The sequence below is a fragment of the Ischnura elegans genome, chromosome 11 (assembly GCF_921293095.1).
Source record: "Ischnura elegans chromosome 11, ioIscEleg1.1, whole genome shotgun sequence".
Lineage (NCBI taxonomy): Eukaryota > Metazoa > Arthropoda > Insecta > Odonata > Coenagrionidae > Ischnura > Ischnura elegans.
The window spans coordinates 16,362,939-16,379,740 of record NC_060256.1 but is presented as its reverse complement, the minus strand read 5'-3'; the positions used below and the strand labels follow the sequence as shown (position 1 = coordinate 16,379,740).

The window sequence follows — 16,802 nt, the reverse complement described above, 5'->3', positions numbered from 1 at the left end:
CAGTACTTCGCCATATATTCCTGTACCAATTAAGCACACCCTCTATACCGTTGTATTTATCACATGAAATTAATATTTTATATAGCTGTCTCTTTCCTTCTATATATTCGTTTAGATTATTGTGTATACGCCTAAGAGCGAGAAATGAAACTTAAAAAATATGAGGCATCGATTACGTGATACACTTAAGCGGAAAGTAAAATTAATGGAAATCAGTAGGTATTCTGTTAAGGAATTACTGTCACCTGTAGTTACTTTCAGAAAAAACAGCCGCACAAAAAGTTTACGACCAAGGAAAAAAAACTTTATCTTTGACTAAGAGGCGCTGGCAGGATAGCCATTGAAACTGCTGTCCAAAAGCCAACTGTTACGGAAGAAAATCCGAGAAAAAATGCTGCGATCAAACCATCAACGCAGAATCCAATGTTCTAAAACCTTCGTTCTAAGGTAAAACTGAATCTATGTGTGCAAATTACGAAAAGTTTAAGAGTCTTAAAAACCTTTAAAGCTAAAATGTTCGCTCTGAGGTTATATAAAGAGAAGGAGATTTTTTTAATCGCTTGTAAGGGGCTCTGGTTCGATTCCCAGTCCATTAAAATCTTGCTACCCGTGCAAAAGTTACCAGCGAAATGAGCCCGAGATCTTTACCTTGGAGAAATTGGAGCAAAGGGGGATAGGAGATGAGAAATTAAAGGAGCACAAGGTGCGCGTTTTATGAGGAATGCGGGAGGTTCTTGGAAGAAGGAAATGAGGGTGACGGTATCCACCCGAGACGACAGTCGGCCGAATAAGATTCTTCCTGCGGCGAAGAGAGGAACCCTTTATGAGTCGCTTGACGACGCTGCCGTAAGAGTTTGTCACGTGACCTTTTGCACACAACTCGCGAAAGGTAGAGGGGGGGGGTAGTAAGGGAGGTAGCATTGTTTGAGGTGACGACGATGAGACAAGGAGGAGAGGGTTTGCGAGATACAGACAAGGCAGAATGCGGTATCCACCCCCTCCTCTCTGAGGGTCCCGGAGTAGGAACGCGGCCTCTGAGGAACAGGCAGATGTAATAATCCCCTTGGCAAACACGAGAAAGAGAACTCCTGCGCTTGCCATCTTACCACCAATCCACCTTTCAGCCCTTCCCTACCTCACGGAAAACCATCCCCCTCCCACATCTTGTCCTGAATCGATGTTGGGTACTCAATACCCACGACGCAGATAGAGTGTTTGCATCTACATACTACCTAGCGAGCCGCACAGAAAGGCGTATCGCGGAGGGTGTCAGAACACCAACCGTTTACATGTAAAAACTCAATGGACTATGAAGCCACCGCGGAGATAATCCGCCAACCATGCACAGCCTTTTTAAATTTAAACCCTTTCCTTGCCCATTATTATTTCCCAGCCAAGTTATTGCCCAGTTACTTTATCCCAGCGGTTCCCAGGCAAGAGACGGCTCCGAATGAGCTACATAGGGTAGATATGATGTTAAAGAGAAGAAATACATCACTATGAAAAGGGTAGCAGATACAAGAGCGGAATGGAGAGCAGCGTCAAACGAATCTAGGATTCTTGACTTTCGGGACTTGACTTGAGTGATGGATAGTGCCAGTAACTGTCTTTGAAAGAAACACATTTAAAAAGGAAAATATGCGAAAAGATACTCTGAATGCAAAGCTCATTGAAATAATTCGTAAAAATGAATGCTGTTTGTACTTACACACAGAAGCTGTTTAAAACCCAGGAAGCGAGAAAGGTAACAGGTACTCACCTGAAAGAAAAGAGATTCTATTAGTTCAAGATTGTGCTGAAATTACGGGAAATAAAATTGAAAATGAAGTATGAAACGCACAATTAAATTAACTGTCTAAAAATTCATTTTAGCGCGTAAGAACTTTATTTTATGGGGAGAGGGACCGTAAAAAATCTTCTAAAAAAAGGCCGGATTATTTTTATGGTACGAGGGGGTAGAGGTTATAATTATAACAAGGGAGCATGCGAAGGTGTGAGAATGTATAAATGAAATAAGCCGAAGACTTATATAATCGAATAATTTCAGTGAAAGTTACGCACATGAAAGGGCCGAAGGAAAATTTCTGGAGGAGTTCCTCTCCACCTGTAGTATTTATCCTCGCCGCTGTGAAAATAATCCTTAAATTTGTGCAATGCCACGCATAGTGTGATATTTGGTGAAGTAAAAATAATGGTATATATTTAAAATTAATTTAACTTTCATCAACAGTTGTGGGAATCAAAAACTCATCGAAGAGTAATTGTTTTGCAAGGGCCATCACTACATCTACGTGAAAACACGACTTTGGGTGCTCAGGGCAAATATTTAAGAATTAATCTTATAGATTCAGATATTTGGAATCTGTATGAATCAAATCATACAGATCATGATACAAATGGATTTGAATTATTAGAATTTTAGGAGATTTGATATAGTGTTGAAATACTTGCCCATTTTTAGCCACCCCAGCCATGCCATTACGAAAAATGCAAGTGATTTAAGACTAAAAACAGATTTTCAGAAAGTAATATATCCACCAATTAATACAACTCAATACTCACTGCACACGATGTAGGAATTACGTTACTTTTTGAACAAAAATTGTGAGTAGAACAGATATACGTAGCCACAAATTTTTATCACATTGTCTCTTTTTGGAGCGCTAGTTTTACTGAATGGAGAAAATTATCTATGCTGACCGAGGTTTTAACTTCTAAACATTGATATTTTCTATCAAAAACAGGCTAAGATTTTACCTATAGAGAGCGGAAATCTCGTATCCTTTCAATTTTAGACAATACGCGTGTTTCGTCATGATTTCCGCGTTACCATATTTTCAGCCTAATTAAGTCCTCGAGAGTTTACTCAAAATTGTAGAGCTGCTTTTCCTTTGCTCATCATAACTCATAAAATTAAATCGTGATACTCACTAAGTTTTATAATGAATGCAATGGTCCTTGAATAAATTAAATGGATGGGTAATCATCAAAATTTTATACTTTTTTGGACCTTGCTTATTATTGGATGCAAGCATCAGTAATTAGTGGAACAATTTTGAATTATCCTATTTTGTGTATGTATTGTAAAATGAAAGCTCTAGAATTAATTATATTTATTTTATTTTTTAAGGCTGAAAGAAGCCCTTTTTAACGGGCACATTATTTTCATAACTGAGCGCTTACAAAATAATAAATGGCTAATTAGGAGCCACTTATTAGCTTATCGCAACACAAATTTCAAAGCATCTCAAATTTTCCACATTTAAGCTCTACATATGCATTTTTCAATGCCAAATATTCAATCAATATAAATTTACGAAACACAATTACCGTACTTATTTTACCCAATATTTATAATAAAAAAATTCTACAAGAAAATTGTGGAATCTATATGAAATGCATTACGTGTATCAATAATTTATAACTACTTAATTAAATTTTGAAGACAGGATGAATAATGATCGTTCTTATAAAAAGTAGACACCTTATAGGATAAAGGAATAAGAAGGGTTGCATAAATACATGCTTGAGTAAGGGAGAGATTCTTAAAAGGGTAGAAGAAGAGAGAAGCATTTTCAAAATTATAGGGGGACATGATATATAGGGAAAAAAAGATTGATGATGTTAATTTAGTGTACACAACTGTAAAAAGAGAAGATGCTAGAAGATGGAGATCTGAGTCAAACTATACCTTGGCCGGTTGTAAAACGGTGTTAATTTTAAAAATAAATATATTTTTTTCCTCTCCTGAGACCATTTGATAATCACACGCAGTGCTCCAAATGAAAACATACGAAGGTATATTTAAAAAAAATTAGAAGTGTATGGATCAACCTCGCAGTCTCCCGAACGACTTTGTGGAATTTCAGTAACATTGCAGCGTAATGGATATGAGTTTAGAGGTAAAATAGAGGCAAATAGGGGGAGACCTCAAAGGCTCGAGACCAAAGGCAGAAAATAGATGAGCAACATTTTGCAGAAAGTAAAATAAAAAAAAAAGCCTTGGCGATTTCTTCTTTCAACTTCATAGGGGCCTCCTTTATAAACTTTTACGATCTACAAGCAATGAAAACGCTCGTTTGAATGATACTGTCACAGTCAGACCGGATAACGGCGGGTAGCTACTCGGAAGGGAAAACAACTCACTACTCCCTTCCCACCTTGACACGGAATTATATCGGAATACATTTCGAGAGAGAGCACTAGGAATGTATAGCTATGTAGTGGCGTGGACATATACTGCGCTCGAGTTTTGTAGATACATATATTCAAAAGAAACGACACGAGCGGAGAAGCAGACATTAAGAAAAAGACAAAAAGTAGGCAGCTACATAATTCATTCCTCTTTCGGTTTACCTCGAGTAGTTTGGGAAAAAAAGAAAAGAATTACGTTTTTTCCCTCTACTCGGAAAATGAAACGGTCACAGAAACGTCGGCATTTTCCTTTGCCCTTTTAGTTTCCTTTGGAAGCCAAGACAGGGAGCGTGGGACGAGGAATAGTGAAGGAGAAGGGGTGGGAGGTTAAATTTTATACTTCGAGACACAAAAATAGGGGACAGGAGTGGATTGGGGGTACGCAGGAATAATAAAACATTTTAAAAGAGCCGAAAGAGTGAGACAGAGAGGAATATTCTTTGTTGAGGGAAAATTTTCGGTCGGGAATATCTCCGAGATAAAAATAAGAACGAAAACAAAATCTCCTCCCTCTCCGTGTATAACATTTTTTTTATCCCCCCCAAAACTTTTCATCAGGACGAAATACCCCTGGGCTATTCCAGCAGTAAGCGGGGTACGGTGGTCCACGCAGTTGCTTTCACTTTGAGGGGTGGGGGGAACAGGGGTCACAGCGAGAAAGGGGAACTACAAAGTACGAGAAAAATAAAACCACGGTTCATTAAGACAGAGGTGCGTGTGTAATGCCTTGGTGAACGCTCGATGGCTGGGCGAGCAATTATCCTGGGCAGATGAGAGCGGCTGCGAGTCACGTCTCTCTTTTATTTGCAACAACGAAGGATTCGCTCGCATCCCTCCCTTAAGCGATATAAATGTAGGTATGAGTTCTCTCACCTTTTTTATACTTTTACGTTGAACGGCTGAAATTAGAGCAGGGGTGAGCTGACGTCCCCTTACGTACAGCAATCTACTATCTGCACTCGTAAATTATCGCATCTGAGTATGAAGGCGAGAAGAAATATTGATAGCAGGAAAGATTAGCAGAGGATTTTGAGAAAGAACACTGAGTCTTGGATAATTGAGTTTTTGTTGCCTCCAGAAAGTCTCTCAGCGTACATCAGCTTCATTACAAGCGTATTCACCCAAAAAATTCTCCAAAATAAAAGTTCTTTCTCAAAATCCTCACGTCATATTTCCCGCATCTATATTTCTTGCAGATCTCCAAAGTTCTATTTCTGCTAATTTCTAGAACGTAGTATCATACTCAGTTGATCAGTGTATGCTATGGACATAATTAATGAACATAGGCAAAGCTAGGAGAGCTGTTTTTTTGACAATCATATTATCATAGGAGGATCATATTATCATAGATCACAATTTTACATGGTAAATCTGTGGAATTAATATTTTGCATTTCTTATAAACATAATTATTGACGACACAACGCGGTATTCCTGACCTAAAAGTATTTGACTATTTTTCTTATTTCTTGAAGCGAAAGTTTTTTTTTGGAAGGTAGAAAAAAGGAAATTCGAATCGTAATGAAATTTTCAGCAAACAAAACGCAAGAAATATTGCCATCAAAATTTTATATACCTCTCATTTAGAAATATTCAGTTGAAACTTCCTTATTTTGAGAAAAACTTTACCCTCACCTATTTAAAAATATAAAATCGTGGCTAAAGCTATGGAAGAGGTTAACCTGGGAATGATGATATTCTAAAAAGTAGCAGCTTGTGGGGTGGGCATAAAATACTTGTATTATAAAAGTCGAGGTCTAAAGTCTCTCACAAAGCATTTGGATTACTTAAACGTGACTTTATGTTTCCTCAAAAAAAAGATCGCGAAATCGTGGAGAGAGTAACTTGAGCGGGGATATCGGCAAAGAGATCATATCGTCGAATATTAAATTTGAGTTTTCGGGGGACCGAACGGCCTGCTGCGTCACATTTACCGCCATGATGATACCAGTCCATCTTCATTATCCCTTCTCCGCTACGAAAGCTAGCGCTCCGAAACCACCTTAAAGGATTACGGTCCCTGGATGTAACTTAAAACGCTCCGTACGTCATCTTGGATGGCGAAAAAAAAGTCAAGAGAGATAAACGTAAAGATGCGAAGAGAATTCGCAGCCGGATGGAAAAGGACCTCTTATATTCTAAAGGTAAACATTTTCTGGAATATTTAAGGAAGTCAAGAAAAGCGGAGGAATAGTGGGTATAGTTTGTATAAATTGGAATAAAAAATTGAAAACGTGGGTTGAAATCTCGGGTGAGTTACTCACAAACTGAGAAATTAAGAAAGTCAGAGAACGTATATGAATTTAAATGTTATTCCACGGTTTTTAATGCTTGCGATGCTATGCACTTGATGAGGTTGCCGATCTATATGTCTTAGAGAGAAGCTTCTTCTTACAGCTTTAGTATACAATAATTGCTATGATAATGATAGCTTACAGCATTAAAAGGTGAAATGAAAGCAGCTAAGTGTAACAAATACGTGGGAATTTAGGTGGGGCTTGGGAAGGTAGATAACGAATGTCGCCATAGGGATTATAATCTAATACTCTAGCAATTTTAGCTGAATGAGACAGAAATCTTTACCATAAAACTTAAATAAAAACGCTTCATACCGAACATATGGGGACCTGGGAACTTCTACGGGAACTCATACTGAACACATGGGGAACTTCTACGGGAACTGAGTCGTGGTTAATGTTTTTCTGGTACTTGCTTTCACGGTGAATTCATAATGTCTGGGTCAGTTCATTGAAACATATAATACACCTATATAATAACTCTTCATAAGAGTACTACTTGATTCCCACACACACGAAAAAGTTATTACATTATTTATTTTTCGCATACACGACAAGAAAATGAAAAATTGTGACTCGCAGTCCCTCGCAGATTCCATGAGCAAATTCAAAGATTAAGACATTTAAAAACGAAAAAAATAACGGATTCCTACAGTTCAACAGGGCAATAAAAACCTGAAAGGCAAGCGTTTTTGGGAAAAAAAATGTCTCATGAGCGGAAAAGAAAAGATTTATCAGAGGACTCCCTCAACGGGAGACGACAACCACTTAAAAACGTTGGAGCAAATTTATGAACCGTTTGCTGAAAAGGGGCAGAAGAGAATTTAGAACTCTTTGATTCTGTCGACATTTTTTCCTCCATTCCTCTTCTCTTAGGCCGCATTAAATTAGTACATTATAAAAACCAACAATGATGGAGACGCATGACAGGATGGAAATTTAGGCAAGAAGCCGGCGCGGACAGCCACAATGTGGCTCTGAATGGCGAGAAGAAAACCCGTCAGGAGTTGGGAGTTCGGAGCGCATAGAGACTGCTGTCAAGGCTCATTGGCCACATGTCAGGCATGGAAAAATGATGGAATTATTTGATACCCAGCGGGGCCGCTTGAAGAGGGTGGAAGGACATTCCTAACACCCCTTATGGTCCACCCTTTATCTCCGTAGTATTCCACCTGCCCCTTCAAAACGTCAAGCGCGGGAGGTGGCTCCTCCGAGTGGCCATTCTATAAACTATGGAGACAAGATCAGGACTCGCGGGCTTCCCCTGAAGCCGAAATGAAGGATTTTGGTGGTGAGTGATCGTTTTTACTTAACTTAATGTTTAAATTTTATTGCTCAGTTATGAATGAAAAAAAACAAAGCAAACCATGCGCATTATTGTGTAAAATTTCAATTTTTGGTAACCATTCCTGCACTTACTGTTTTTAATGTTGAGCGGGAGATGAGTCTAATATATCCTTATCGTTTGCTATAACTCCAGAGTGAAATTTATTTAAATCGAAAAGATGGGTTCAAGCAAATAGAATGGAAATCCTGAAAGAAAATGACTTCTCATTATTGATCATCGAAATACGAGAGGCACAGCGGTCTGGAAAATAACTTGAACTCAGACTATAAATTAGTTTCTAGCAAAAAATTGATCGAGAAGGGCCAAATTAACCCCTTGCAGCATTATTATTCCACAAAGAGGAAAAACGAAACAAAATTGATTCCCTCGAGTGGTTAAAGATAGTCGAAAAACCGAAAGCTCATCATGAGAACATTTTAACAGAAAATTACTTCCCGTTTACCCCAAATAATTGACAACAGCCTTATTTCCTGACACCAAAACACGAAATTGATCTTCATTATTATTTCCGTCTCAACATTTTCTCAATAACTCTTTGCAATCTCGTTTTATTTTTCTTCCAATACAAGCTTACAACCTGTCATTTTTCCCCTGAAAACTAAAGGCATCAGTTATCTGGTAAGTGGTATTTTACATTCTAATTTCAGCCGAATGTCGATTATATGCAATTTATTAAAATTTTTACTATTTGTACATCAGTGAACATTATTTTCTTTGATTTCTTTCAGGGAAAAGGCAATTGCACTCGGGTTCGACGACCTTCTAGCCCAAAGTCATTATCAATACACGATTGCACCAGCGATTGAAACGATTTAGCCCCCGTGCGCGATGGATTAATATTCTGGAGATTATCGAGGAAAGCGACGAGAAATGTTTTGAATTTCCACCTCAAATATTTTTAGCTCAGACTGCAATGTGAACATGCACCACTCACACCCTCTAGCGATGAGAATGAAAACAAAAAATCAAGAAAATTCGCAGTGGAAAAAGCCTGTGTGTGAACAAACACTTTCGATCAAAATCATCCGCACGTTACGAGAAGTGGTTAAAACTGAAGAAAAATTATAATAATTATTTATGTCGGGAATTTCTATCTCTTACAAACATAAGGCAAGTAAAAAATCGGCCATAGAGTTTTATTGCTTAATAACTTAAGTAAGGTACATGAATTGAATGTTTGCATTTAAAATTAATAGAATGAAAGAATCGAAATAATTACGAGAAGCGGGCAGCGACTTGAGAATTAAGTTGTAAGTTTTTAATAAATATTGTTAACACGTTGCGTACCGTGGTATTTAAATTTAAATTAAAGGAGTTGAGATTGGAAATATGTGCCTATTAGGGCGTAATGCCTTTGGTTTAAACATGGTTAAAAACCTAATGTTTAGAATATAACTTTACCCAATCAAACATTATGCTGCATCAATTCATTATGAATAACGAACAACATCTGAAAACGTACTAACGAATACGTATTGTACGCTTTAAAATTGTTTAGGTTGACGCGCCTAAATGACGAGAATCTTCGTTATCCGTCCGGAACGTTCGGGAAAAAAATGATGTGAATTCTCGCCATCCCTACGCAACGTGTTAATATGCCATAATCATATTTTTCCAAAAAAGTACGAATGGAATCTGTTTGTATGTAAAGTGATGGTGCATAAAATTTACGAAAAAATTTAAAAACGTCACATATCTTAACATTTTTGCGAATTTGGTTTAATAGCTAAATGGTATGGGTAGTTTGAGTTCGTTTATTTCATAAGAAAGAAGTCAATTTTCAGCCATTCTGATTGTTTTTCATTAGGTACACATTTCTACCCTTGCATTTCCGTCCTTTATGTAGTTCACACCTTTCTTTTTATGGCTATTAGTTTTTAAACTATCTTGTTTAAAACTAATTTATCCACTTCATAAGTCTCCTTTTAGACGTTGAACTCGACTTCTAACGATGTAATCCTTGGATGATATTTGATGCGAATGAAACTGCTTCAACTCCGGACGTCTTCTTGCTAAAGAGCATTCTCAAATAGATGAGTGTGCTAATATCCACGAAGGAGAAGTATCCACCTAATGCATGGCTTGGAGGGTACTTGAAGTTATACTCCTTGTATCGCATCAATTAGGCTACATATTGGGTGAACTGAGGTTTAGATAATTGGGTGAATTGGTATTCAACAACTCACGAAATGAGCAGTTCTTTGTAAACGTAGAATTTCTTTCGCAGCCAATAATAAAATGGAATTTCTTTATAAGAGTCCCCTCTCTTCACATGATTTAGCGTTTTTTCAGTAAATGAGAATCTGCGAGGTCTCATACCAACGTATATTTTCAATCCTCAAACTTAGCTTAATTAGCTCTTGACTTTTAAGTCCAACTTTTTTGTTTTATATACCTAAACATATTTTTAAATAGCATAACTATATTTTATCTATGTATACTTTATCTATATAACTATTCCAGCTACATTTAAGAATGTAGATTTTCTCCAAAAAACAAACCCAATGGTTGAAGCACAAGCACAAAAACCAATTCAGAGATCAGTATCTTGCACTCACAGCTACCTATAGTGCGAAGTGCTTCACGTAAGAAACACTATTGAGACCTCTTTCTATGGTTACGCAAGAATATTTTTATTTTAATCACATCACGAGTGCCCATTGCTAAATAACTGATAAATACATCATGCAGAAATGGAGAATAATACTCAAAAGGAAAAAATCACAATTTAGGAGTAAAACATCACCAGTATCAAAAGTAAGATCTGAATATCCTTTAGGAGATAACCTTCTTGATGGGCATTTAAGTAGCGATAAGCCTGAAATATTTTACGAGAAACATTCCAAGCGTGCAGCAATCAACCTGTAATATTGATATTACAGCACCAAGCAAAATTCGTTAACTTCATTGATTTAACATTAGGCATTACCATAATAAGGATGAAATCACAGAATTATCAAATCATAAATTAACTCAAAACTCAAAAGATAGTTTTAAGGTAAGTGCTGATAGATCTAAGCCTAGAAAAAGTATTTATTGGATGATTTTAGCTCATGAAACAATATAGTTTACTGATACATTCCTAAATTTTTAAAGTTCTTATATTAATTTTCAACTCTACAGTTGTTTGAGGCTAAATTTTGATCACGATACCGGTGGACTGTGATAATTAGAAACTGATATCGTAATTAAAAAACACATTATCAATGGATTCAATCAACAATTAACTAAAGCAACAATCAAAATGCTCGTAATCCAGCAAATAGTTGGTGGTTAAGTCTTGACCGACCTTAGCCTAGAAAGGATGTAGCATGAAAGAGAAAACTTAATGCCTTCCTAAGAATTCTGAAGGCGCAAGAGCCATTCGTAATGCCTCCTATAACTGGCTAGACCCACGCTTTTCATCGTTCCTTTTTCTCGTTCAACCCCCCCGCGACATTTATCACACGCCAAACAGCCTACCTGTCTATCTTGGTCGCAGTGGGGCCCGGCAGCCGTGGGGGCGGAATGCCCAGCCCAGATTAAACACCAGACTAATGCCGGACGCTGCTAAAAGAGAAAAATAGCCCGGTAACCATAGAGCGGGGTTCACTACGTGACCTCACATAAAGGTCTCGGGCAACGACAATGCTACCTTGCCCCAAGGAAACGACGAAAACAAAGGAAACCCTACGTCCAGGCTTGGAGCGTTTGATTTCTCACCTGCCCAAGAAAAAAAGCCTCCCTTTCGTTAAATCCCAACCACCTTTTTATTCCATCTTTTTTTTCCTCTGCGGCCTCTTGCATGTGAACAAGAACAAGGTGGTTTATGAACGAATTGTTCATTAATTAATCGTTCACTAATAATAAAATCGTTCATGAACGATTGATTTGAATGACTTGAATGAATTGAATCGTGATTCTCTGGAGAAATAGTTCATAAAGAAAGAAATCGCTCGTAATGACGATTAATTCAAATCCATTTGAGTTGGTTTCCGTTGGTAGCGTTGCTCGAATGATGCAGCTGCTAGCTGAATGCGCCGAAAATAAAGCGTTCTCAATGAACGATATATATTCAGCGGATTCTTTATTGTAGCCATTTGGATGCGGTTGGAGCCGTGAACAACAAATAAATATGGGGACTAGAGGTGTATCTTTGCTCACTATATTTGAAAGGAGGGTTGGATGATTGCAATTTAGGTTGGTTTCCGAAATGAATAAATTTTTATCGCCGTAAACCGATTTTGACTTAGTTTGGTATGTATTCGACTTGGTTGCAAAAAACACTGATTTCCATTGTCGTTCATCTATGATGAAATCGAATTCACGTACATCCTCAACGCATGCGTCATGGAACTGAGGATTCGGTCTAATTAAAAGAACCGATCAATGTGGACGAGTTGAAGAACGAAATGATTTCCGTGAATCCGATCGCGTGAACCGATTCTTCCCTTCAAATGAACCGAAACTCCCACATCTTGTGCAAGCCTCTCCTCCAGCTCACTCCGGACAATCGGCCCCTGTATCTTCCCTCACCTCGAGCTGTAATCCGCTTGTTATGTGTCTTGTACGCATCGGGAGGCCCCCGAGAAACTACCTTGACGCGCCACGTCGCGTCGTAGGCACACACAACCCAAAAACCACACCGAACCCACGCCCCGTGCAAGAACAGACCCCCCGACCTTGTCCCGCAACTATCTTGATCTTCCTCCGGAGGAAACTTATCGGCCGGGAATCTCCTCTAAGGTGGGATGAGGGCCCTTACTTAGTGGCGGCCCGTGCCTCGGGGGTCCTCGGCGGGGAGGCGTCCTTGCGGCCCGCGGACGGATTGGGGCACTGCGGGTGGCACGAATGTGGCTAGAGTCCGGAGGAGCGTCAGGCCGCGGCTACCGACACCGATTTAGGTGCAAGGACGGGTCTAGGTTGTCGGGTGACCACGGTAGTACTGTAGAACATATGCTCGCCTTGTCCAGAATCAATCTTCCGAACTTAAATTCAGACAATGAATGCTCAATTGTTGGTAACGCATGCATGAATGATTTATTGATGCTCCGTGAAACCCAGAAGAGCAAAAATCCTAACGATTAGAATAAAATTTTTAAGTAGAGTTCACATTCTGCTCAAAAATATAATGATTATGGAATAAGCAAAACACAAATAAGAGTAACTAAACACAAAGATACAAAAAATAAAATTAACCGCATCAAAAATTCTTAAAACACGAAACAACAGTGTTTAGGGTTTCAAATATTCATGCAATTTCTTGTCAAGAGATTTTGAGGTGGAGGAGTATTGCAACTGGGATGTATTGAACATCAAAACTTGTAATTCGAACAAGGCTTATTTTTCAACATTATCATGACGGAACATTGAAGATGAACCTAATATAAAGCGTAGGGAAAAAATCATAGCCACTACAACTTTTGATCGGATGAACTCATTAAATAGGTTTGATATCAGTCGAATAATATTTTTTTACCTTTGCTGGCTTAGTTCGTGAAATCAATGGGAAACAGCTTATTCAGTGAAAAAATTAAATTCCGTATTGTATTACTAGAACATTTCCAACACGGTCAGCACTCCGTGAGTGCAGAAAAAAGCTAAGAAGAAATGGCATGTATTTTAGACAAATTAACGTATTATTCAGCAAAGGCTACACGAAATAACATGCCTCAGATTCTCCATTTAATCTTACAAATTTTTTACAAAATATTTGCTGTACAAGTGGTAAAAATCAGAATAATTATGGATACATCCATTATAAATCTGACGCGTCGTCGGGAGGCTATCATTATTCTTAAGAACCGCTCAATATATCCTCTGCCTTCAATTAGTGCAGGTTTACTTAGCTTGGTTTTGCATTCCGCTACGAATAGTATGTACTTGAGAAAAATTACCATACAGAAAGAAAAAGCCTTCAGCAAAGGTAAAACAAAATGACATACCTCAGATGCTCTATTCAATATTTCAAATCTATGACAGAACACTTGCTGTGAAAACGGTGAAAATCAGAGGAATTAGGACGTAAGTTCGCTTTCACAGAGGTTCGAATGGTTGGGGATGGAGCGAGAGTTGGCATCTGAATAATTCCGCGGATAAGCGAGAAAGGGACTCAGGTCAGCCGGAATAGTCGACGCTGCACTCGCCACTATAGCCGCTCTTGGGAAGTTTTAATATTCAATGAGGTAGGAATCGATTTCTTTTCCTAGTTTGGCTCACTCCTTTCTCCTAGGCGCGAGCGCAGCGGGATCCTATTTTGGCTTCCAACCCCACACTACTTCGCCTCTCACGAAAAACTTCCCTGGCAGAAGTTTTGAAGGTCTAAGGTGACAGGAGATTGCTCAAACTTTTCCTCGCCCTGAGTTATTCCCTAGCTCTTCTTATCGCGTTATCTCGATCGACGTCTGGCTACGGACTTAAATCTAACGCGTCGTAAATTCTTGCTTAGGGCACGTTGTCCTTATTCTTAAGTACCTCTCAATATATTCTCCACCGCCCTCAATTCGCGCAGGTTATTTTAGCTTAGTTTTGCATTCCATAAGAGTTTCATACGTGAGAGGGAAGCTTATTCACTGCCTATGGAGGAATTAATCAGTTTGGCACTCGTTACAGTGCAGAGCTGAAATGGAAATTAATTAAATTGTTAATAAATCTAGAATAATGAGTCTCGATGAAATAAAAAATTGATGAAATTTATAATCTGGAAAAATAAATTTATGATACCAGTACTAGGACAAATGAAAAACGTGTAACATTTGGCATATTACAACAAAAACCTAAGAAAACTTTTTTTAATCCCGATATTTAAACATTTCAATGAAGCCTCTAAAACGGACAGGAGCTCAAAAAGATAAAACTGTTTTGTAAAGTACGGTAATTAAAACAAGAGAATAAAAGAGGCTCCTTGGAACGGTCTTCATCAGCGAAATCGAAAAAATATATTATTAATAAGGAAGTCAAAAATCTTTAAGGTGTGGGTGGTTAAGAAAATAAATATTAGTAAATAATTTATATTTTTATAACTAAACTTGTAGGCTTAGGCACCATTCGTTTAAAAAAAATAAAATGATGAAAAATGGTCCACGTGAAGGCAGACCTTGAATGAAATTTCTCAGCAAACGTTCAATGCAATAAATTTCATGAGGAGAAATGAAATCTGAATCTGGAAAACTTTTCTTCGTAAACCGTGGAAAATATGGGACTGAAAATGAGTTTCATCTCGATAATTATAAAATATATTAAAAATCTTGATTCAATAAGATGTTTTACCTCGCTGATGGTATTGTGAAATGTAAGTAGATGTAGTCAAATACAATTACATCGAGAAGAAAAGTAGAATCATTCTAAGTACACATTTACATACATGCCAAAAAATTGAGTGTATCGCATATAAACTTGGTACATTTTCTGCGTGGCATACAATCGACAGGAATAAACAAGGATACGTAATGAAAAAGGGCGAGTGACGGAATAGTGACGTTTTATTGACATTATATCTACCATCGGCAAAACCTAAAATGATGTAAAGAGCAACAAATAATATCGTTAACACGATCAACATCTTCATTAAAAGAGACCTTTTTCTCACGATGTCTGAAGAGTCAATGACGGAATGTGAAATAAAATAGAGTAGCAGTAAAGCAAAGTAGGGGGAAAACGGAATTTTAATATTTAAAATCTACGCAAGCAATCGAAATACAGGTCTGGAAATCTAGCCCCATACCTAAACTACTTATAAGCTAGAATGCTTAAAGGCAAAAAAAAATGAATGTAATTTTGTTATTGATAAGGATTTTAACACATAGAAGCAATTGAAATGCAAGGAAGAAACTTAATTTCTTTCACAGAATGTTATTCGATCGAATTGAGAACGGGGGACGTTCGCAGAATGCTCGCGTGGAACGAGACATTGAAGATGCCAAGGGTTGGCCAAAGGAGTTTCGGAAAAACGAGAGAACACGGTGAAAAAAGCGAAATATTCAATGGCGGCGTATTATTTAAATATACTATCAAAATATGGTTACACAAATAAGATAGTAAAGAAGATAATTATATTGATTTTAGGTAAAATTAGATGAGGCTTCGTCGCTTGAATGCCGGAATGTTTAATAACTATCTTCAAGATTAAGAAAAAAGGTTGCTTTACTTTAAGCAAGCAGTTATGTGCATAAAAGAAATTCAAATGCATGGCTAGACACTCAATCCGCTTCCCAGACTTCTGAAACAAAAGAATCCTAAAAGACTGCAGCATTGCCGATGCAGTGAATTAGCGAGACGAATTTCGGGAAAATGAGGGAACGAAGAGGAAAAAACCGAGGATAAAATAGCGACACATTAATTATTTTTGTCTATCAAAAATAAGTAATACTTAACTGCCTAATGATATAAACAGATAATATTACAAGCAAGATAAACGAGAGAATTTAACCATGCTGTCGGTACGACGAGTCTCGGAATGAAATTAAAATGCTCAAAGATCGAAAGCAAGCAAGTAGCATTTTAAACATCAAGAATTTATGGATGAAACTCATATAAAGGACCACAAAGCTATCCCCTTTGCTAGTTAGCTAAAACTACAAAAAACTAAAAAAAAGAAAAAATAAACTAGTAAGTAATATTATTAGCATGCACTTAGTAATGTAGGATCAGTTCAAATGCAAAAAAAGAAGCCTCATTTCTTTCACACGCTGTAATACAACCGAAATGAGAATATTGTTGCTAGCTGACAAGAAAGGCGTGAATATATTTTTTCGAGAAACGAGACATTGAAAATGCAAAAGGATTAGCGAAACAATTTTCGGAAAAACCGAGAAAACACGATGAAAAAAGCGAAAGATGAAATAGACTTATTACTTATTTTAGTTCACCAAAAAATTCTATTCACAGATAATACTGAAAGCAAGATAAATATATTGTTAACCACAGACTCTGTATAAAGCTTTCGGTACAATGAGTGCCGCAATAAAATATAAAATTCTTAAAGAG

The 16,802-nt window shown here is 37.6% G+C and overlaps 1 protein-coding gene across 5 annotated transcripts in view; it reads right to left on the bottom strand.

Moving 5' to 3' along the window:
- LOC124167949 (nephrin-like) overlaps nucleotides 1-16,802 on the bottom strand; it is a 567,792-nt gene that overhangs the window by 122,040 nt on the left and 428,950 nt on the right. The window lies entirely within an intron of this gene.